At 38.5% G+C, this 23,479-nt stretch overlaps 1 protein-coding gene across 5 annotated transcripts in view; it reads right to left on the bottom strand.

Annotated features, from left to right (window-relative positions):
* atp2b2 (ATPase plasma membrane Ca2+ transporting 2) overlaps window positions 1-23,479 on the bottom strand; it is a 232,678-nt gene that overhangs the window by 128,552 nt on the left and 80,647 nt on the right. The window contains exon 1 of one of the 5 annotated variants that reach the window (XM_080422713.1): window positions 14,776-14,848. The exons of the other annotated variants lie outside the window; for them this stretch is intronic. The gene's annotated coding sequence lies outside the window, so the exon portion shown is untranslated. Of the gene's footprint in view, window positions 1-14,775; window positions 14,849-23,479 lie in introns of those variants that run through there. 5 annotated transcript variants of the gene reach the window in all.

Below are 23,479 nucleotides of genomic sequence, written 5' to 3' on the forward strand. Positions count from 1 at the left end.
AGAGGATGCTCCTTTCTGCTGCAGAGCGTCGAGGAGTAGTGTGCGCGGGCGGGCGGACGGGCAGGCAGGCAGGGAGGCTGGGGCTGCTCTGACGACAGAGAGCGCAACAGCAGAACGTAACACTGCACTGTCATGAAGAGGATGGTGCCACCAAAACCCACTCTCTGTGTCTCTCTCTCTCTCTCTCTCCCTCTCTCTCTCTCTCTCTCTCTCTCTCTCTCTCTCATATACACAGCTGAAATGGATGCAGCATGTGTAGCCTATAAGCATGTTCATTTTACGACTGCTGAACAACAAGCAGCTAACGTAATTCTGTTTTTATGTAACATAAGACAGGACTGGTTAGGAGGGTTTCTCCTCTTATCTTCTTTTCTCTACATCAGTGGTTCTCAAAGCTTTTCATGTCAAGGACACCTAATTTATTATGCATTTGACCAAGGACCCCCATCTGAAAATATTGTGTGCCTGGGACCCCGTACAAGATTTGTGTTGTGTTGTGTTGTGTTGTGTTGTGTTGTGTTGTGTTGTGATTAAAAAAATATTCGAAAAAATATTCAAAATTGAGCTTGTAGATGGCCTTTTTTCAAATAGCCAATAGGGTTTAAGTGATTTAACTGATTTTGATGCTGTATTAACACATTTTGCTCCTTCAAGGACCCCCAGCCGGGGTTCCCCAGACCACACTTTGAGGACCACTGCTCTACATCACCAATAAGGGGCTCTGCAGAGCGCTTATCTGCGGCAGGCCGGGTGGCCTAAACAGGGCTTTGTAAGTTGTCGGTTGAAGCCGTCAGTAACCGAGGAAGCTGCTTCTAGAGTTTCTACAACATACAGTTCAACTTTTCACATTTGTGGCCCCCCTTATGGTCAGAAATGGAGGTGCCCTGTATAAAGGCCCCTCAATATATACGATTCAAATTTGGGGTTGATTGGATGTTGTGTGCATGATATATGGCATTTTGTGTACAAATAAATAGGCCAACAGTATGGAATACCAAAAACTCAAATTTTCACATGACTCCCAAGATCATGTGGACTTAATTAAAATAACAATTATAATAATTAATTCATTAATTAATACATAATTTAAAAAATAATCATGTTTCTGTACCAAACAGTGACATTTGAGGTGCCCCCTATGAGTCTAAGTAAAACCGCTTTTGACTCTGCATTGAGTAGAGGCCCCTCAGTAGGTGATTAAAGTTTGGGGTCGATCGGACAAGGTGTTGATGAGTTTTACCATTTGTGTAAAATAGGCCCCTCCCACTAACTTTGGAAACCAATTGTAGCCAATTGGTAAAATCTGTATGATACATGTTCATCACATGATTCTAGAGTTATAGTTGAGTAGTTGAGTAGTTATTGGCGGAAAATCTAGTTAGGTTTAAATGGGCATTTCCTAAATGGGAAGTTGCGTCATGATCCAAGGAATCATGGGGAAATTTATTTTTGATTGTATGACTGATGGTTCAAGACTTTTACAGCAAAAGGTAAAGAGCTGGCTGGTGAGGCCGATTTGAACAAGTTGGGGTGGAGCGTCTTCCTTGGCTTACTGGCATGCACAAACAGCTTGATGCTGATCAGTCCAACGTTTTGCAACCTGCACGCACACAGACAGACAGACACATGCACACACAGAGGCAAAAACATCATCTTCATCCCTGCCGTTCCCCGGCCTTCGGCCTGGCGGAGATAACAAATGTTGCTGCTCCTCTGTGCCAGCAGAGCCCTGCAAGTGTTTGTGTGTGTGTGTGTGTGTGTGTGTGTGTGTGTGTGTGTGTGTGTGTGTGTGCGTGCGTGTGTGTGTGTGTGTGTGTGTGTGTGTGTGTGTGTGTGTGCGTGCGTGCGTGCGTGCGTGCGTGCGTGCGTGCGTGCGTGCGTGCGTGCGTGCGTGCGTGCGTGCGTGCGTGCGTGCGTGCGTGCGTGCGTGCGTGCGTGCGTGCGTGCGTGCGTGCGTGCGTGCGTGCGTGCGTGCGTGCGTGCGTGCGTGCGTGCGTGCGTGCGTGCGTGCGTGCGTGCGTGCGTGCGTGCGTGCGTGCGTGCGTGTGCGTGTGCGTGTGTGTGTGCGCGTGCGTGCATGTGTGTGTGTGTGTGTGTGTGTGTCAGAACGGCTAATCAAGTGACCGACCGAAGAGAGAAACTGCATTACACAGGTAATTCTCCTAATAATACAGTGCCAGCTGTAGCCTGGTAGACAGACACCTCCACGGTACCAGCATTTACTCTGCTCCAAAGTGGAAAATCTTTTCAGACTTCAGAGGTGAAGAAGTTTTGTGATTTTCTTTTAACTTTCCTGAATACACTTTCCTTGAGATACAGGCCTGGGGTGATAATTACAACAGAAACAACATACAAACAAGGCTCTACCAACTTCAAAATACAAAGCTTGTGTTTAGCTGTGTAACATAATTAGTCACTCTATCAAGAGCTGTGTTAATCAATTTAAGTATGGAAACAATTTTCTATAATCCCACATCTTTGTGTTAGGTGACAAGGCAGACCTTGTAGTTAAATTTAGCATCCAGATTTGGCCTTCAGAAGTGAAATGGGAGTGATGCAAGTTCACATTATTAGCATACAATCAATAGATATTACAGATAAGTATCTCTCATACAGTAGGGTTGGTTTCCAGCAGAAGTTCAATTACTTTTCTATTCTTTTTTTTTGGCTTGAGGGCGCTTCCATTATGGTAGCAATTATTTGCACCAAACATTATTCAAAATCGGTTCTCATGAAGAGAGTTCAAGAATCCCTTGGCAATTCAACCACATATAACACATGATGATGTGTTGTATAGGATACTACTCAACAGATACACATGTTTTATTACAACTACTGTGAGTTTCAAGAGGAGCACATGTTACCCACTAGATACCGAAAGTATATACACTATATACATGTATAACCAGTGACTTGAGTGCTAAATCCTGTACATGTATATAGTGGTAACACTATATGGTATAAGTATATACCACTCTATATAATTAGTTGACCCCCAGGGGTCTGTACTTGGTCCCCTCCTTTTTCTCCTCGACACCAAATCTCTTTGCCAAAAACAACTGATGTACAAGCTTGTAGAACTCATGTTTGCCTATTGTGACATGCCCAGAATAGGAAAACCACCAGTGTCCTGCAGGAACCCTCAAAAAGTTTCCAAAGATGTACTGAGCCAGGAAATAGAGAGTGTTTTAACCAGGTCAACCAGGTTAACTTTAGTAACAGGGCCAGGAAACATGTGTACACATGGAAGAAATGATGGGTATATGTACAAGGATTACACTGAACATTTCGGCTGCGGGATCGTCTCTGTTCGCCACCTGACTGTAAACAAACCCTGTCTGTTGCATTCCTCCATCTGGACACTTTGTTACTTAACCAGTGACTTGAAGTGCTAAAGTGCTTTTCAGCTTGTACTATGACTCCATGTTGCCTACCCAGAGAGTTCATCATTTTGTTTCTCACCGTATATAGGCCTATATTTTTATTATATTATTATTTATTCTCTTACTTAAAATATTAAATTATTACGTTTATTTAAAAAATTGCAGAACAATTCACAACTGCAAATTTCACTGCTTGTACTTGTATAAGTTAGTGACAAATAAAACCTTCTTGATTCTTGATAAGTGGGTTACATTCGTCTACTGTATCTGTCCATCCAGTCACACCTACATCTGTGTCAAATCGTTCATCTGTTCATTCACTCATCTGTTCATTCACTAACGGTAGTTAATTAGCCTACATTCTGGTTCATCAACTCACCAGACCAGTCCGCTCATCATTATGCCCACTCTGCCCATAATGCACACAGGAGAAATGCATTCAAGTCATTTTATTTTAACCCATTATAGTCCGGCGTTTTCGCGCAAAAATCGTGCACTTTACGATAAAAGCATGAAATTTGGTACACAGTTAGAGCATGCCATAAGGAACATTTTTGGCTATAGGGCCATCGCAGATTTTTCCCGTGGTAACCATGGCAGCCATTTTCCAAAATGGCCACCACCTGCTGTTATTTTACCAGTAACTCAGGTTCTAGACCACCTAGGATCTTGATTCTGGTGACTAATCCTACATGTTCAAGTATGAGGAATACAGTGGTACTATTTAGATTTGTCTTGTAACCATGGCAGCCATGTTTCAAAATGGCCACCACCTGCTGTTATTTTACCAATAACTCAGGTTCTAGACCACCTAGGATCTTGATTCTGGTGACTAATCCTACATGTTCGGATAACGTTAAGTCTAATAATGATGTACCGTGCATGTTCACATCATGCATACTTTACATTACTTACTACAATTATTCAAATATTTTATGCCAAATGGCATGACTCCTGCAGACTGAAGTACAACCAAACCCACAGCTTCACCCGTCAGAGCACGAAATGAACCCCATACAACAGAGAGATGCTTCTTCTGTGGCAAATCTGCAGCAGGAGATGCTTTGCATAATGCATCTACGTTTGAACATGTTGTAAATAGTACCACTGTATTCCTCATCCTTGAACATGTAGGATTAGTCACCAGAATCAAGATCCTAGGTGGTCTAGAACCTGAGTTATTGGTAAAATAACAGCAGGTGGCGGCCATTTTGAAATATGGCTGCCATGGTTACAGGACAAATCTAAATAGTTACCACGGGAAAAATCTGCGATAGCCCTATAGCCAAAAATGTTCCTTATGGCATGCTCTAACTGTGTGCCAAATTTCATGCTTTTATCGTAAAGTGCACGATTCCATCAAAATATTGCACGAAAATGCCGGACTATTAAGACCTGAGGCAGATTCTAAAAATGTTTTCTAAATCCAAACAGTTTTTTGAAAAAAAATATTGAAGACTAGTCCATACCCGTTCGACGCATCTGTGGGGGGATATGCGCACATGATCTGGCAACCCGTAACCATGGCGACTACATAAAAACGCGAATAAACAGCTGAGATTTGGTGAAATTGAAAAACGGGCTTAGCTGTTAGGTGCACATGGTAATGGTCAATGGCTGTGTGCAATTTCGGATCAATTGCTCCAGCCGCTGAGGAGAACCGGGCAGCCCAAGTGAAAAAAAAATATACTAAATATATTTTTCAGAAGTATACTTAATATACTATTTTTGTACTTTTTATAAATTACATTTAAATTGTGTTATTTTGGAAAGACTTAAGTAGTACTTAGTATATTAAAAGTTGAACTAAATATATGCTAAAACATATCTTTAATATACTTTTATGTACTTTCCCCCCCCAAAAAAATACAATTTAATTACAAATGTACTTATCTGAAGTACAATTGCTGAAGTATACTTTCATTACATTTATAGTGCATTACAAATACATATCAAGTACTAAATAAATATAGAGTATTTAGCAATTATACTTAAAATATACAATCAATGTATTACAAATGTACTTGGAGTATAAAATAAATGAATGTGAAGTATACTTTTAATAGTTTCAAGTATACTATCAATGTAATAATAAAGTATTTAAACTACAATCCAAATGTGCTAAAATATACTTTCAATGTAATAATAATGTATTTAAACTACAACTCAATTTAACTAAATGTACAGTTAGTTAATTTAGAATATACTATTATTACATTGAAAGTATATTTTAAGCATAATTGCTATGTACTCTATATTTATTTATTTAGTACTTGATATGTATTGGTAATACACTATAAATTGAATGATAGTACACTTTAATGACATCAGCAAAACTGTACTTCAGATACTATAAGTATATTTGTAATTAAATTGTATTTTTTTGGGAGGGGAAAGTACATACAAGTATATTACAGATATGTTTCAGAATATCTTTAGTTCAACTTTTAATATACTAAGTACAACTTAAGTCTTTCCAAAATAACACAATTTAAATTTGGGATAATAATGCATTTAAACTACAACTCAAATTAACTAAAAGTACACAGTTAGTGAATGTAAAATATACTATTATTACATCGAAAGTATATTTTAGCACATTATTGTCATAGTTTAACTACATTATTATTACATTAATAATGTACTTGAAACTATTTAAAGTATACTTCAAATTCATTTATTTTATACTCCAATTATATTTGTAATACATTGATAGTATACTTTAAACTTTTACAATTATACTTCAAATTCATTGTTTTAACACTCCAAATATATTTGTAATAAATTGATAGTATACTTGCAACTATTAAAAGCATACTTCAAATTAATTTATTGTATACTCCAATTATATGTGTAATACATTGATAGTATACTTGAAACTATTAAAAGCATACTTCAAATTAATTGTTTTAACACTCCAAGTATATTTGAAATAAATTGATAGTATACTTGAAACTATTAAAAACATACTTCAAATTCATTTATTTTATACTCCAAATATTTTTGTAATACATTGATAGTATATTTTAAACATAATTTCTATATACTCAGTATATAGTTATTTAGTAATTGATATGTATTGGTATTGCACTATAAATGTAATGATAGTATACTTTAATGACATCAGCAAAAGTGTACTTGAGATACTGTAAGTATATTTGTAATGACATTGTATTTTGGGGGGGAGTACATACAAGTACAATAAATATGTTTTAGCATATCTTTAGTACAACTTAAGTCTTTCCAAAATAACATTTTAAATTGAATTTATTAAAAGTACAAATGAGTATATTCAATATACTTCTGGGAAATTAAATTTAATATTTTTTGCAATGTAACGTGGAGGCTTGTGGTTTAGTTGTCTGTAAGAGCCATGACAACTCTCGCAACCATCAACAACACACTCACATTATATGTAAGGATGGGAAAAGGGGAGAGAGACTGACTAAACAAACAGACATTTAATTCATGGTTTTACTAACAAATTACATAAAATACCATAAATCACCAAATAGCACCACAACAAAACACTAAACTCAATGACCCATAGCATAACCCCACTACGCATTCCCATATTCAAATAATAACACAAATAGGAACAATAACACACATTTCCCAGCACGCACTGGGGCGCATGCTGGGAAATGGACTTCCTCTAGCCACCATAAATGTAATGATAGTATACTTTAATGACATCAGCAAAAGTGTACTTCAGATACTGTAAGTATTGTAATTAAAGTATATATATATGTATATTTGATTAAATAAAAATGTGCTTTTCAAAAGTGTATTCATATAATGTTTAATTTTTGTTTAACTTAAGTACATTTAATGTTAAATATATTTTAAATGATTATAGTATATGTGCTTACAGTATATTTATAGTAGATTATCCTCAATATGCATTTATTTTAAGATATACTATAATATGCTTATTAAAAGTATACTTTTCACAAAAACTATTTAAAATATGTTCAAGTATATATTTTTGTAAGTATGTTAATGTCTATTTTATTGAAGTTTCACTTAAGTACTACTTCCTAAAAGTACACTTTTCTTCAGTGCATTTATAGTATAAGGCTGAAAAAATGTACTGAAAAAGCATTATACTTAAAGTTTGCTTTAGTACACTTTTTAAGTATACTATTTTGAATATGTTCCTGGATGCTATTAGTAATATACTTCTTAATATTATACTAGTAATATACTTGTTTTAAAGTGCATTCAATATATATTTCTACAAAGCACATTAAATACTAACATAAATTTAATTGTAATTTAGCACATTTCTTTTTAAGTTTACTAATGTGCTTTGTAGAAATATATATTAAATGCACTTTAAAACAAGTATATTACTAGTATAATATTAAGAAGTATATTACTAATAGCATCCAGGAGTAATGTACTTCTTAAAATTATACTTGTAATATGCTTGTTTTAAAGTGCATTCAAAATGTATTTTTTACAAAGCACATTAGTTTTTTTTTAAATGCTAAATTACAAATTAATTTATGTTAGTATTTAATGTGCTTTGTATAAATATATATTGAATGCACTTTAAAACAAGTATATTACAAGTATAATGTTAAGAAGTATATTACTAATAGCATCCGGGAACATATTCATAAATAGTATACTAAAGCAAACTCTAAGTATAATGCCCTTTTCAGTATATTTTTTCAGCCTTGTACTATAAATACACTGATGAAAATTGTACTTTTACGAAGTAGTACTTAAGTGAAACTTTAATAAAATAGGCATTAACATACTTACAAAGATATATACTTGAACATATTTTAAATAGTTTTTGTGAAAAGTATACTTTTAATAAGCATATTATAGTATATCTTAAAATAAGTGCATATTGAGGATAATTTGCTATGAATATACTATAAAAGCACTTAAAATATAATCATTTAAAACATATTTAACATTAAATGTACTTAAGTTAAACAACAATTAAACAGTGAATGAATAGACTTTTGAATACACATTTTGATTTAATTAAAAATCTATTTTTTGTTTAGTACACTTTTCACAAATGTCCTAAATTACAAATTAATTTATGTTAACATTTAATATGCTTCGTAGAAATATGTTTTGAATGCACTTTAAAATAAGTATATTAGAAGTATAATGTTAAAAAGTATATTACTAATAGCATCCGGGAACATATTTATAAATAGTATACTTATAAAGTATACTAAAGCAAACATTAAGTATAATGCTTTTTCAGTATATTTGTCCAGCCTTATACTATAAATGCACTGATGAAAAGCGCACTTTTACGAAGTAGTACTTGAGTGAAAGTTCAATACAATAGGCATTAACATACTTACAAAGATATATACTTGAACATATTTTAAATAGTTTTTGTGAAAAGTATACTGTTAATAAGCATATTATAGTATATCTTAAAATAAGTGCATATTGAGGATAATTTGCTATGAATATACTTTAAAAGCACTTAAAATATAATAATTTAAAACATATTTAACATTAAATGTACTTAAGGTTAAACAACAATTAAACAGTATATGAATAGACTTTTGAAAAGTACATTTTTATTTAATTAAATATATATTTTTTGTTTAGTACACTTTTCACAAATGTCCTAAATTACAAATTAATTTATGTTAACATTTAATATGCTTCATAGAAATATGTTTTGAATGCACTTTAAAATAAGTATATTAGAAGTATAATGTTAAAAAGTATATTACTAATAGCATCCGGGAACATATTTATAAATAGTATACTTATAAAGTATACTAAAGCAAACATTAAGTATAATGCTTTTTCAGTATATTTTTCCAGCCTTATACTATAAATGCACTGATGAAAAGTGTACTTTTACGAAGTAGTACTTGAGTGAAATTTCAATACAATAGGCATTAACATACTTACAAAAATATATACTTAAATATATTTTAAATAGTTTTTGTGAAAAGTATACTTTTAATAAGCATATTATATTATATCTTAAAATAAGTGCATATTGAGGATAATTAGCGATGAATATACTTTAAAAGCACTTAAAATATAATAATTAAAAATATATTTAACATTAAATGTACTTAAGTTAAACTAAAATTAAACAGTATATGAATAGACTTTTGAAAAGTGCATTTTTATTTAATTAAATATATATTTTTGTTTAGTTCACTTTTAACAAATGTGCTAAATGACAAATTAATTCATGTTGACATTTAATGTGCATTGTAGAAATATATTTTTGAATGCACTCTGATTATATTTGCTAAATATATTTTTGCAAAAAATGCATTGTTAGTATGCTTTGACAAAAGTTCAAATTGACAATTAACATACTTATTGTGCTAAAAGTATACTTTAGCACAAAAAAAATGCATTTTTTTTTCACTTGGGAGAGCAATTTTGGCCTCACCACCAACCATGACAGACGTTTGTCAAATTATAGGATATTTTTTCACGATTTTTTCAAAAATAGCAGATCTATAAGCTCATAGCGCAGCACTCGGTGCTGCGCTATGAGCTTGTATATCTGCTATTTTTGAATAGCCAAAGAAATCTTAAAATGACACAGATGAGTTCCTGGTCTTAATGGGTTAAACTACATGAAACCTAACGTCCCTAATGAGTCAATCAAAAAATATATATTAATACAAAAATCTGTCACTATGAATTGTGTACAAAGGACCCCAATTGAAACAAGCCATAGGCTTTTAAAAAAAAATGTATCCTATTTAGGTGACCTTGTATTTGAACTGTACTTTCATGTGCTTTTTTTCTGCAAACTTCTAAATAAAGTATTCAATCAATCAATCAAAAAAGTTTTTGTCGCATTCGTAAGAAAATTATTTGATGACTGGCAGCGGTTCCGGTAGGAGACACAAAGAGTCTCCTTTGTGTCTCCTACCGGAATCATCAAATTATTGGCTTAGGAATGCGACAAAAACAAATAAATATCTATGAATGAGGTGGCTAATTGATAGAAAAAAAGTATTTATTTCGGTGAACTGTCCCTTTTAATGTTGTTATTTTATCAACTGGCCCCTGGCCCCTTCCATTTTTGTAATGTGGCCCACAGGTTCAGCTATTTGAATATCCCTGCTGTAAACTGTGAACTGTAATGCAATAACTTACTGTCAGAAAGCCATTAGTGCATGAATTGACATTCTGTGGATTTAATCCACAGAATGTGGATTAAACATGTTTTGGTTTCATTTATGTTTTTAGCCGCAGTAACGGTGGGGTTCTGAGGATGTCGATCAGCTTAACTTATCTCAATAAGCACTGTCTGGATAACCATTACACCTGCTAATGATTATCACATGGCCTTTCCTCAAGTGCCTCCCATAGGCCAAAATATACTGTACGATGGCACATAAGAAATCTCAAAATGAAATTGGTATATTGCCATGAAACTTCCCAAGCACATTCATGCTCCCCAGAGGATGAATCCTAACCAATTGAATGACCCCATGACCTTTCCTCTAGGGTCACTCTTAGGCCAAAATGTCAACTTTGCACACAAGATATCTAAAAATGGTGCCATGAAACTGCCCATCATGTTGCCCTTGATATCATTAACCACTAAACCCTATACTTCACCGTACGTCAAATAGCAAAAATAGTTGATCTACAAGCTACCAAGCGTTTAGATATGCTTCTATTTTCACTGAATGCTCTTCTATTTTTACAGAATGTTCTTATTTTCGCCGAATGTTCTATTTTTGACGTGCCCAGAATAGGGTCACTATAGGGTTCACGTGGTAACCTCAACTAAAAGTAAAAACTATTTCACATGAAAATATTGGGGGTACTTTGGCCATTCATTGTCGCCATATCATGTTGGATGCTGCAGTGCTGGGGATGGGACGATATGAAATTCACATAACAGTCATGGTTATTGTGGACAAAATAATTGCAATTAACAATATTAACACGATAATCAAAATATGCTTAAAACTGTTACAATGCCCCTTTTGTCAACCACTTGCACCCCAGCATCCATTTTCTGGGGGGAACATTAGCCAAAAATAACAGATCTACAAGCTCGTGGATCTGGTATTTTTGGCAAAGAGCCAAGTACAGAGACAACTCAGGTCCAATGTATGACGGACAATTTCACGATAAATTTCAATTTCTGCGATATGATTATTGTGAACGTTTTTTAATCGGGATAAACAATACTAATGATTATCGTCCCATCAATATGCAGTGCCCTCTTCATATTACATATTACGGCCATTATCTGAGTCTGTGATAACACGTTGGCCATGTTATGTGATCTGATGGTGGCGCTGTTGCACACTGGTGGCACGCAGCTGCATATCATTAAATAACAATAATAAATCATGTACAGGAGAGGGTGATTGAGGCACAGCGTTGTTTGTGGGAGGGAAAGGAAAGGAAAGGAAAGGAAAGGAAAGGAAAGGAAAGGAAAGGAAAGGAAAGGAAAGGAAAGGAAAGGAAAGGAAAGGAAAGGAAAGGAAAGGAAAGGAAAGGAAAGGAGTGGAAAGGAAAGGAAAGGAAAGGGAGTATCGATGGAAGATGAGGAAGCCAAATGGAGGGGGGAGAGAAACTAAACGAGAACAGGGTGAGAGAGAGGGCGAGAGAGGGGGATGGGACGCAATGTTGATGCCTGAGCAGAGCCACATCAAAGAAAAATGATGCACGCACACACACACACACACACTCACACTCACACACACACACACACACACACACACACACACACACACACACACACACACACAATGGAATTCTTGGAACAGAATCTTTGGACAATGAGGGCAGCAGCATACAGAGCTATTGTTAGCGTCTGCTATACATTCACAGATGAAACGTTGATGACTGTGTAGCGGGCGTCAAATTGTTCTTCTTCCCTGGTAAATTCATTTCAACATCAAAGAGTGGGTAACTTCACTCGCCTCAAGTGTGGTGGATTGTGAGTGGTGGTTCAAAATTAGTTCATCTTCCTGCCTGCATACATCATGTCTGTCTCTGTCTTGCTTACCTGTCGTGCCCTAGATAGGTAATTGAGTTTTCTCCAGCATGTGCATATTTATGTATTTATGTAAACATTGACCCAAAAAAACCAGTAAGGGTCCATTTCCACACTACTTCTATCTATAAATTGACAAAACGACGGTCTGCCTGTGTGACTGTGTGACTGTTCAGGGATAACTTGGGCACCGTCCGACCAAGTGACTTCAACCTTGGCATGTATGTCCCAGATGGGCCGGGGGTGTGCAGTGGCAAGTGGGAGTTAGACCGGACCAATGGTTTCATAGAACCTTTGCGTGGGGTATGTGCTGCTTCGTCATTATAAGTGGTGGTGTCTACAACGGAACTCCGTCCATTTGTGTATACTTGTATACAGTACGTCGTCAACACAACGTCAGTAGTTTCTGACAACATTGAGGACCCGGCATCTCCAAATGTAGTCGATTGGTTGTATGGTAGTGGCTACTGCAATGGGTACAATGGGTATTGAAAACAAGTACAACAAGTACAAGGGTTAGGGTTAGCTAAAACGGGTGGGGCATGCATTCCCAGCTTGCATCGTCCCAACTTGCATTGTTCCTAACTTACATCGTTCCCGACTTGTGTGGTCCCTTAGTTTTTGCTAAAATATGGGAATCACTGTCATAGATGGCCTCAACGGATACCTCACTAGTTATTCTTATACGAACATTCAAGTAAGCAACCACTTTCAATCTGGCATCCCATTCCCTATATTTCAAAAAAAAATAAAAAAGATCCCAAAGTTTTCAAATACAGCGGAAATCTTACAATGCGTTGCAAATCTTGAAGACTCCGATTTGTGATGCTACCCATAAAACATGGAAACATTGAGGCCTAGTAGAGGTCTATTTTATTCCTTAACCATAAGAACCCTATATACTATACCGGAGCCCCCAGAGCTCTATACTAGCCTCCTCCTTTTTTTTTGTTGTGGTGCGTTGTGAGCTTGTAGATCTGCCATTTTCACTAAACTATGGCCCCAGAATAGGAACGCTAGGGTTCATGTGGTTACATAGCAGTGAAGAACCATTTAGAAGTTCATGTATTGATTTTATAATGGAAATCGTCAGACCATGGACAACCTCAAAGTAGGCTGAAAATATCTGGAGTGTTAGTCACTTTAGTCGACTTAACTCGATATCAGACTGGCTGGCTGACAGACAGCTAGCCGCGTGGCCTCCTTTCTGTGTCAGCCAGTCAGTTTTTCTAATCACCTGTCTGTTCTTTGTACTTGTTAGTCTAATTGTCTCCCATTATGACATCTGCCACTTTGCCTTTTCTGTCTCTGTGTCTCTCTGTTCTGTCCTGTGACTGATGAAGAAGCAGTGTTGCAGAATAATTACTGCTCTCTACTCGGCCTGGCAAGAAGTGGGTGGTCCACAGATTCCAACTGTGTGCATTCTCTCTCTATTTCTGTATTTCACCACCCCTCTCTCTCTCTCTCTCTGTCTGTCTATATATCACTCTGTTTTCCTCGCTCTCCTTTAAAATGTCCTTGAGCATTCTCTCAAACAGAGCTGTGAGCTAACCGCAGCATAACCAACACTGACAAACAGCTCCCTCTGCCTGTAGTGAAGAGTAGTGCAGCATACATCACTGCCTACAGAGCTGCTCTGCAAACCTTAAATCTTTAAAAATAAATGAGTTTTATTTATCGGAAAGAAAAGTGGTAGCTTTTGTTTTGTCGTGCAGCAATGGGTTGCTGCATGTTGGGGGAAACTGACTTTGTAATTTCACTCAAAATTGTAACAAAGAAGATGGTTATTTAATATACTGTATACAATACTATACAATATTTGGACTCAATGATTGTATCTGAACCGCCACATCATCTACCATAATATCATAAAACTGCTATGTGGTCATGCGATCCAATATCCATAACTCTGGGGCCATGTCAATTCAATAGTCTAATACGACACAGTGAAACTAAAGAAATCATTATTCGCATGATTGAAATATACTTAAATAACTAAGAAACGGAGTTGGTGGCATGATGCCCAGGGAATCCCCCTGCATGCACATGCACGTGCGCACACGTCAGACTGCAGCACACGTGCTCATACGAGTGGAAAGTGGGTGCACAGATGTGCATCTATACTGTACAAACAGCCACATTATATGGAAGCACAAAATGCACACGGACACATACGTGTGTGCACACACAAACACACACACACACACACACACACACACACACACACACACACACACACACACACACACACACACACACACACACACAAGCCGACACTGAATTATGCTCGATCTTATGGCGGTGTTGCGTACCGAAAACAGCCGATCTATAAGCTCTCAACGCATTGCGGACGGGGCGCGTTGTGAGCTTATAGATTGCCTATTTTCAGAGGTGAATTCTTACGTAACAACGCAGGCTGAGAGCCTCCTTCCTTTCAGCCACCATCAGTGCATTCTAATTGGGTTGAAAGCAGCTGTCATGCCAGCTAAATCCAAGAGGCCTGTGTATGACAAAGGAAAAGACTATTAAAAACCAACGAGGGAGGACGGAGAGAGAAGCATGATGGCTCCAAGTCATATCAATGAAGAGGGTACAGGGGAAAGACAAATAAAGAGAGAGAGAGAGAGAGAGAGAGAGAGAGAGAGAGAGAGAGAGAGAGAGAGAGAGAGAGAGAGAGCGACAGAGAGCGAGAGAGAGAGAGAGAGAGAGAGAGAGAGGGGGATGTGTGACGCATGTACTGTATGTGTTGGAGTGTCCATACTATAGCTTTTGTTGCCTTAGATAGTTGGTTGGCTTTACAACAAAGTAGGCAGTGCATGCAATGTGTACTGCTGCAGGGTCCAATGTGTTACTGCACATTTAGCGAGAGAGAGAGCGAGAGAGAGAGAGAGAGAGAGAGAGAGAGAGAGAGAGAGAGAGAGAGAGAGAGAGAGAGAGAGAGAGAGAGAGATAGGGCAGGGGAGAGAGATGCTACACTATAGCTAGGAGATGGCTGCTGGGCTGGAGACCAGAGGACATGGCACAGAGTGATATAAGCTTTTGTTCCAGACAGAGGAGCCTTAATGGAGCCCGTCGTTCCGTGCCAACATCTGTGAAAGGGCCCCTCGTCCAGAGGACAGGCACCCTGCCCCAATGACACGTCGAGATGGACGACCTTACTCGACTCGCCCTCTCTCCTCCCCAATCTCCCGCTGCCTTTGATCCTGTTACTCTCTTACCTTGGCTGTCACCCCGTCCCGCTGGCCTGTCTCTCTGCTTTCCGCTTACCTTTCTGCCCGCCCGCCCGCCTGCCTCGTGCCCCACGCCCCGCTGTCACTCGTTCTGCTGATTTCACAGTTGCTTTCATTTGATACGTTGTGTTCTGGGCTTTATATGAGTAACCCAATGCGATTATTAAGCACAGCCAGGCACACATTTTGAGTTCATGGAGGAGGACAATATGGCCTGCTGCAAAGATAGGGCTTAACCACTTAAGCCCTAGCCTACGTTATCCCCTAAAATAAAATGAAATGAAATAAAATACATTTAAAATAATATTTTTGGGACAAAATCAATGTTCTCATAGCATGACATAATTGATTGTAACAACTGAATGTGTTATGCTGAGTCATCATGAGTCATGAATTATCACTAGTGGTGATAATTATAAGCAAGCTTGTCTACATATACAAAATGCCAAGACAAATTATCCATCAAGTATTGTACATGCAGTACAACAGCCCAGGGCACTGTATTAATAGTGCCCACTGCTCCACACAGCTAGGATGGGTTAAATGCAGAGGGTACATTTCATGTGTGTGTGAAATGTACAGTGACAGATACCCCAACAACCACTACAGTATATATTACTACTGCTGATGCAATAGTGTGCCAACAGGCAGTAGTGTTGGTGTAAATAAGGAGCAGTTTGTCTGCCATAGGGATTCTCCACTCAATGATGTCTCAACCTGCCCTAAAGCCCCTAAGACAATCACATCCAGCTGTCAATCACTTGACTGTGGTAAGAGGAAATCACAGGAATAGACAGGACAATGGACGGGACTGTTACTCTGAAGAATCCCTGGTGGTAAGCCATCTGAAAACATTGGTTTGTTCACTTTATACTGGTATCTGTCTCTTTTTAACCATTTTCATCCCGGTGTTATCTACCAAATAGACACAGCGTGGTGTGAGCTTTACATTGATGTTATATTATCATTCAAATCTTAGTGTTTGACCAATCATTTTGGGGCCCACCTGCGATATCATCAGATCACAGCCCACATCACGGAATCGCTGCTGTATATTACACAAATAGACATGATATTCTCATTTGACCTGGAGTTAGCCAATCAAATTTCCGCTGATAGCTGACATCATCAATGATGAGCTCATGTGCTTCTTCTGGGGACACGTCCCGTAGAAGCTGCCCTTAATTCAGGCAAGGAGCGGTGACGTCATTCTCCTGACGGGACTAAATGCCTGTTAATCCATTAAGACCGGAAACGCATCGGAGTCATTTTAAGATTTCTTTGGCTATTCAAAAATAGCAGATATAGATATAGGAATGCTTTGAAGCGAACATTTTTAACTCTGATCTGTGCTTCTGGGGGTCCCGGGAACAACATATTTTGAGATGGGGGTGCGCGGCCAAATACATATCATTTGGAGTGTTCTTGACATGGAAAAGTTGGAGCACCACTGATATAGAAAAATATACTGTTAGGATTTAGAAAACATTTTTAGATTTGTATTTGGTCCACGGACCCTCATCTCAAAATGTTTATTAACAGGGACCTCCCAGAAGCAAAGATTCGAGTTACAAATGTTTGCTTTGAAAATATATGCATTCAAAGATTTGCACACATTTTCAAGATTTTTTTAAAATGGCAGATCTACTTGAAGCTCATAGCGTGGCACTCGGTTAAGTGAAACATCTCTCAATGGGTGTGGTCTTTAAGACAGTGGTTCTCAAACTTTTTCATGTCAAGGACCCCCAAATTGACACTTAAAAAGCCTGCGGACCCCCATTTGAAAAGATATGCCAGAGACCCCCATAAGATTTTTACGCCCCTGGCAGTGATTCTCAACCATTTTAATTTCAAGAACCCCCAGTTTGATGCATTAGGCTACAGACCCACATTTAATGGCATTTCTATCTCTGGGACCCCAATTTATATGGTAAAATCAATGTTAATTTAACTCTGAGAGTGTACAAATGGAACCTAACGGGTCCATTTGGTTTGTATACTCTCAGAGTTACAGACCCATAAGGGTCCATTTGGTTCCTAACTATCTATCATTTAGCTGGGGACCCCCTGGAACTCCCTCAAGGACCCCTGGGGGTCCCCGGACCCCACTTTGAGAACCAACGCTTTAAGATACTCAGAGGATCAGAGGATCAGTGCCCAGATACCTGTCAAACTACTTCTCTAGAGTGAGTGATGCCCATGCATAGCACACCTCTGACCCCCACCCCTCCTTTCTCTGTAAATATACGATGTATATGATTCTACTGAGGTGTATTCCAATATGTTTTGTATTGTATTGTATGTATTATTATGTATTACTGATGAATTGAGTACAATGGACCACAATGGAAACAAGCTCTGTACTACCTGTACTGTTAACAATGGTGTTAATAAAGTATAATCAAACACAAAAGTGCTAAGGCTATACAGCAAAATCTTTACCCTCAAGGGTCGAATTATAAACTTTCAGAGTTAAATTAATGCTCGGGAACACATCCCTCATGGGACCCTGTTTGAAATTAATGGTGCAGTAAGTGATTTATTTATTTATTACATTTGTGTAAAATAGGTGTTAAATAGCTCTATATTCTGACATTAATCAGTGTGTGAGTGTTTGTTCACTAATAGGGGTCTCACTGTCTCTCCAGCTCTTTAGTAAGCAGAAAATGCATTCAGACAGTTTCGGGGTAATTTTATCCAATCAGGAAAGAGATCTCATGGATACATTGTAAATGAAATTGGAAGTGATGACACAACGAAGTGAGCAGACACAAATTGGTACTGGGAGTCTGGGACACTATAAAATTGAAGCTGATAAATGGGTACTCTCCTGTTTTTACCTCATATCACCCAACCTTGCGTCTGTGATTCTGCTGGCATCACAACAAGGAGAATAATGCATACTAAAGAGCGGAGGGCAAAGGAGGCCCTTTGGTCTCTAGCTTACAGCTGACATCTCTCATGCCTTTAGCCGCGACGCGGCGATGGTGCAATATCATAACCGTACCCACTTGAACCGCGTTGGACCTCACATCCAACTGGTCTCTTCTCATCACTGTCACCAAGAGACTCAGTACCTCCAGAGGAAAATGCATGAGTGTGTGGCACATCACAGGGCTCTCACTACGTATACACACTGTGACATTCACTGCACTCGACATGTATGATGAACAACAGCTACATACAATACCAGCGACACCATGACCTGAATCGGTTGCGCTCGGATGATAGACAGGCACCCTGACTCAGAAAGGCCCTTTAACCACATGAACCCCACGCTGGGCAAGACCTAGCCAGTTGAGTGTCTAAACGGAAGTACCGGGATTTGGCGGAAGTACCGCCCCAGGGAAATGAGGTTGACGCTTAAAAAAGCTGTTTACATTCTCCACGAATGAAACGAGTGTTGTGGTTGGTCGAAAAAGATCATTTCCGGGGGAACTATGTACGACGGAAGTCCCATCCCTATAGACACCCTCTGCTTTAGGTCGTGACCAGACTTTTCTCTTCGCAGATGAGTCTGGGAACGAGGCTACATGAACCCTAATAGTGGTTCTCAAACTTTTTCACGTCAAGGACCCCCAAAATGATATGTGTTTGGCTGCGGACGCCCATCTCAAAAATATTATGGTTGAATATTTGATTTTAAATATAAAAATCACACCCAGTGTGAAATGAGCGGTGTTATTTAAAAACTAGAAAAAGGGAACCAGGAGACCTGGTACTGCCAGACCCCTAGTGGTTGAAAGATCAGAGCACTACGTCACGCTAAGCTTGGCCAATCAAAAAGAGGACAGAAGACAGACCTCTTTTATGCCCATGTATGGACGAAAACGTTTGGAGAGGGGGACCGAACAGAAGACAGACCTCTTTTATGCCCATGTATGGAAGAAAGGGGGACCGACAAAGCCTCATGTAGGCCCGACCCCCTGGGTCTGGCAACAACAGTGGTCATCACAGTGATGGAAGCTCACTTAAAAAATTTTTTTTTTTTTTTAACCCACTTAAAAAAAAATGTATTTTTTTTTAAGTGCGTGGTGCTATTTATAGGTTATTAATTTCATCATGCGTCTCGCTAGCCAATCACAGTACTGAGCAAAGGGTATGAATAGAGTCAGCCAATCACAGTACAGCGAAAGACAAATTTTCACGACGGTCTTTTCACGACGGTCCCAAACCCACTTATAGGAAGGAGCGGCTACACCGCTCAAAATATTTTTTTATGGTTAAACATTAAAATATGGTTTAAAATATGGTTAAAATATTTAACCAAATATGTTTCAATATTTTAACCCCCCCCCCCCCCCCCAAATAGGCTTCTCTGTCATAATGATTACTCACTGGTTAACTACTGTAGACAGATTACACATACTGCCACTTTCTGTTTGGCTCTTCCTAAACTGAGACACTCGGAGCCAGATGTATTAACTGCATTTTTTATTTATTTCCTCAGAAATTTTATTTAATTTGACATCATCTGCTCTTGCTCTTGTAAGTTTCGGTCCCAAGAGTCCCTTCCTAAAAATGTAGTGGAATCAAAAGTACAATATTTCTATTTAAAATGTAGTGAAAGTCATCAATTTCCCCAAAAATAATACTATATACAATACTATATACAGTATAATATAGAAACATATACTTAAGTGCAGTACCCAAGTAAATGTACTTATACTGTCCACCACTGCCTAAATACAACCCATCTTGCCACGGCACCGTGGGTGCTCTGCCCCTCTCTGGTCCTGAAAATACCAAGAGTATACATCCCACACCATTGATTGTGATTCGTACCGGAGCGCCAGTTTCCCCCAAAATAGGGCCCTGCTGTATACGTTCAAGTTCTCAAAGCTTTGGGTTGTGTGTGCTGCAGTATAGACTGCAAACATAGTTGAAAATCACAGTACGAGCATTCCATTGATTTGAGTACATGCATTTGAATTCAGACCTATTCAGGGCTGTCATACTTTTCTTCATTCACATACTGTACTTGTGTCCATGAGCAGCATCAATGGAGCTATTGGGGGGCTAAGTGCCTTGCTTGAGGACACATCAATGGTAGCTCTTAAGAGGTGAGAGTCTACACGCTCACAACACAAATCTTGTCCCTGACACAATTTATTTTCAGATAGGGGTCCGCGGCCTAATACATGTTCATTTGGGGGTCCTTGACATGAAAAAGTTTGAGAACCACTGGAGTAGATCCATCTGTCATTACCTGTTCCGCCTGGTCGGGCTATTCAACTAATGTGCTACACTGTTCTTAACCACTTAAATACTATTTCAGTGGTTCTCAAAGTGAGGTCCAGGGACCCTCAGGGTTTCTTGAGCGGGTTAAAAAAAATGCGTCCCCTCCTTTTGTTGATTGTCCAGCGGGGGAGTGGATTTTTGAGTGTATGTTTATGGGTATGTAGGTACATATGATCTTTTTTGTATTATTGCTGTCTTGAGTTTGTGTAGGGAAAAAAAAAAAAAATACCTAATAAAACATATTTTATCACAAAAAGGAGACAATACAGACTTGGCTCCACCGTCTGGTACTTTTGCCACTGATATGATGAGCTGGTCGGAATGACATTTGAGAAGCAAGGTTACAGTAGGTTATGTAAGACCTGGTGAACATGGAGACAATCACTTGTGGACTGTTCTTCCTTTTTAAAGGTCACTGCGAGAGAAACACAGACTCACGGGAAGCAGCCGCAGACAGGTGTACACGAATGCACCCCGGCATGCGTGCGCACGCACGCACGCACATGCACACATGCACACACACACACAGTATATATAGTGTGTATATTTATACTGACTGTACCAGAGTTCGGGCCGCTATACGGCCCTCACACCTATGTCGCACCACCGATCCGACCAATATTCTGAGTCATAGTGTCAGGCGCTTTGTCAGAGTACCTGTTGTACCCGTCTGTCTGTGTGTCCGTTTTGTGCCATATCATTATGGAGATCTCTGTATCACCGCAGTCCCTCGAGTCCTTGCCGATGCCCTCACATCTACGTCTCACCACCAATCCGACCGACATGCCAATATATGGAGATTTCTGTATCTGTCAGTCCATGTCCCTTTCAGCATATATGCCCATATATGTGCATGCCCCATTTTGTGCGCATATACTGTATGGAGATTCTTCTAGAGCTCCATGGAGCTGACTGATTTGTTTGAGCCTGATATTTGAGTGTAGATGCATAGCATGGGAACTCCTTATATGGTTATGGCTGAGTCATAGTGACATGAGTGTGATGGCGTGTATATGGAGCTGACTGATTTGTTTGCGCCAGATGCCATGACGACACACGCACCTTGACTTGATGGGGAAATCGTATGAGAAAATGACTGTATGAACTGGAAAACAATGAATTACAATAATGTAAAAACCCAAATTTAAGTACTTCCTTGTTGTTCTAAATGTCAGATGCAATCTGCGCTTTTCAGCCACACAACAAACAGCCTGCTGTTTTAAAACACTAATGGAATTTGACCCCATCTGCTTCCATTTGTTTTGCTTTCGGCCAGTATTAGTAACCTCACATGACCCATTGGTTGCTAGACCTGGTAAGCCCTTTTTCATTGAAAAACGGTTTAGGATGCCGTTGCTTTTTCACCATGTCAATCCGCTTAATCTGTGTCTGGAAACCGTGGGATCAAAAACCATGATACAGCTCCTTACTGTTGCTGCTCTATGGAGTTCAGTTAGCATGGCATGCATGGCTCTCAAACCTTATCATTTCAAAGACCCCCATAATAACTCTCAGAGTTACAGACCTGTAAGGGTCCATTTGGAACACCCTAGAGGAACCCTGAGAGTCCCTGGACCTCACTTTTAGAGAAACAGACCCAGCTACAATTATATTAGCAATGTGTTCTTTGAATTGTGTGGTCAAGTAATGGGCGAAGAAAGTATAGACTAGACTAGACCAGTGATTGTCAAACCTTTTCATTTCAAGGACCCCCATTTTGATATGCATTAGGCTACGGACACCAATTTGATTCTATTTTTCAATCTCTAGGACCCTAATCTACACTGTAAAATCCTCTGTGCTAATTCAACACCCGGTTCCATTTGTACAATCTCAGAGTTACAGACCTGTAAGGGTCCATTTAGTTCCTTTCATCATTTAGATGGGGACACCCTGGAACCCCCTCAAGGACCCCTGGAGGTCTTCGGACCCCACGATGAGAAGCAGTGGAATAGAATAGAATAGAATAGAATAGAATAGAATAGCTGTCAAATACAACACCCAGATTTCAGTAATGTTGAATAATATTTTGGGATAATGGGCCCAGTTGATTGGTTTCCTTTGCATTTAGTTTTTAGGGTCAAGTTAAAAGGGGTAACACCTGTGTTACAGAAAACACAACCTTGACCTTGAACCTTGAATGTCTCTCGCAATATCTGATTTATTTATGTTTTATTGTATAGGGGTGTTCTTTTTGTAATGTATTGCGTATTATGTTGTATGTTTTTAATGGACCCCTTGGTCTACACAAATAAAGTTGATTGATTGATTGATTGATTAATTGATTGATTGATTGATTGAAGTTGACCGTAAGGTGTGAATCAATCACCGTTTGTCATGTCATATACAGTACATATGCCATGTATGCCATGACAGTTTTCACTGCTATAAATCCATGTTGTAGAGCTACATTTAAGCTGAGCCAATTTGCCCCAAGCTACGTCGTATAATGCCGCACGCTAAAAATAGCCTATCTCCAAGCTGTAGATTGGCTATTTTCAGCATCGTGCCATGAAGTATAAATCGGGCTATGAGTTTAAGATGTACGATAGATGCCTTTCCAGTTTTCAAAGATGGTTTACAAAAGAAGCTCTATCAAAGCTGCACTAGGACTAAGGACTAAGATGGATGGTAGA

The sequence above is a fragment of the Gymnoscopelus braueri genome, assembly GCF_963280865.1.
Source record: "Gymnoscopelus braueri genome assembly, chromosome: 3".
NCBI lineage: Eukaryota > Metazoa > Chordata > Actinopteri > Myctophiformes > Myctophidae > Gymnoscopelus > Gymnoscopelus braueri.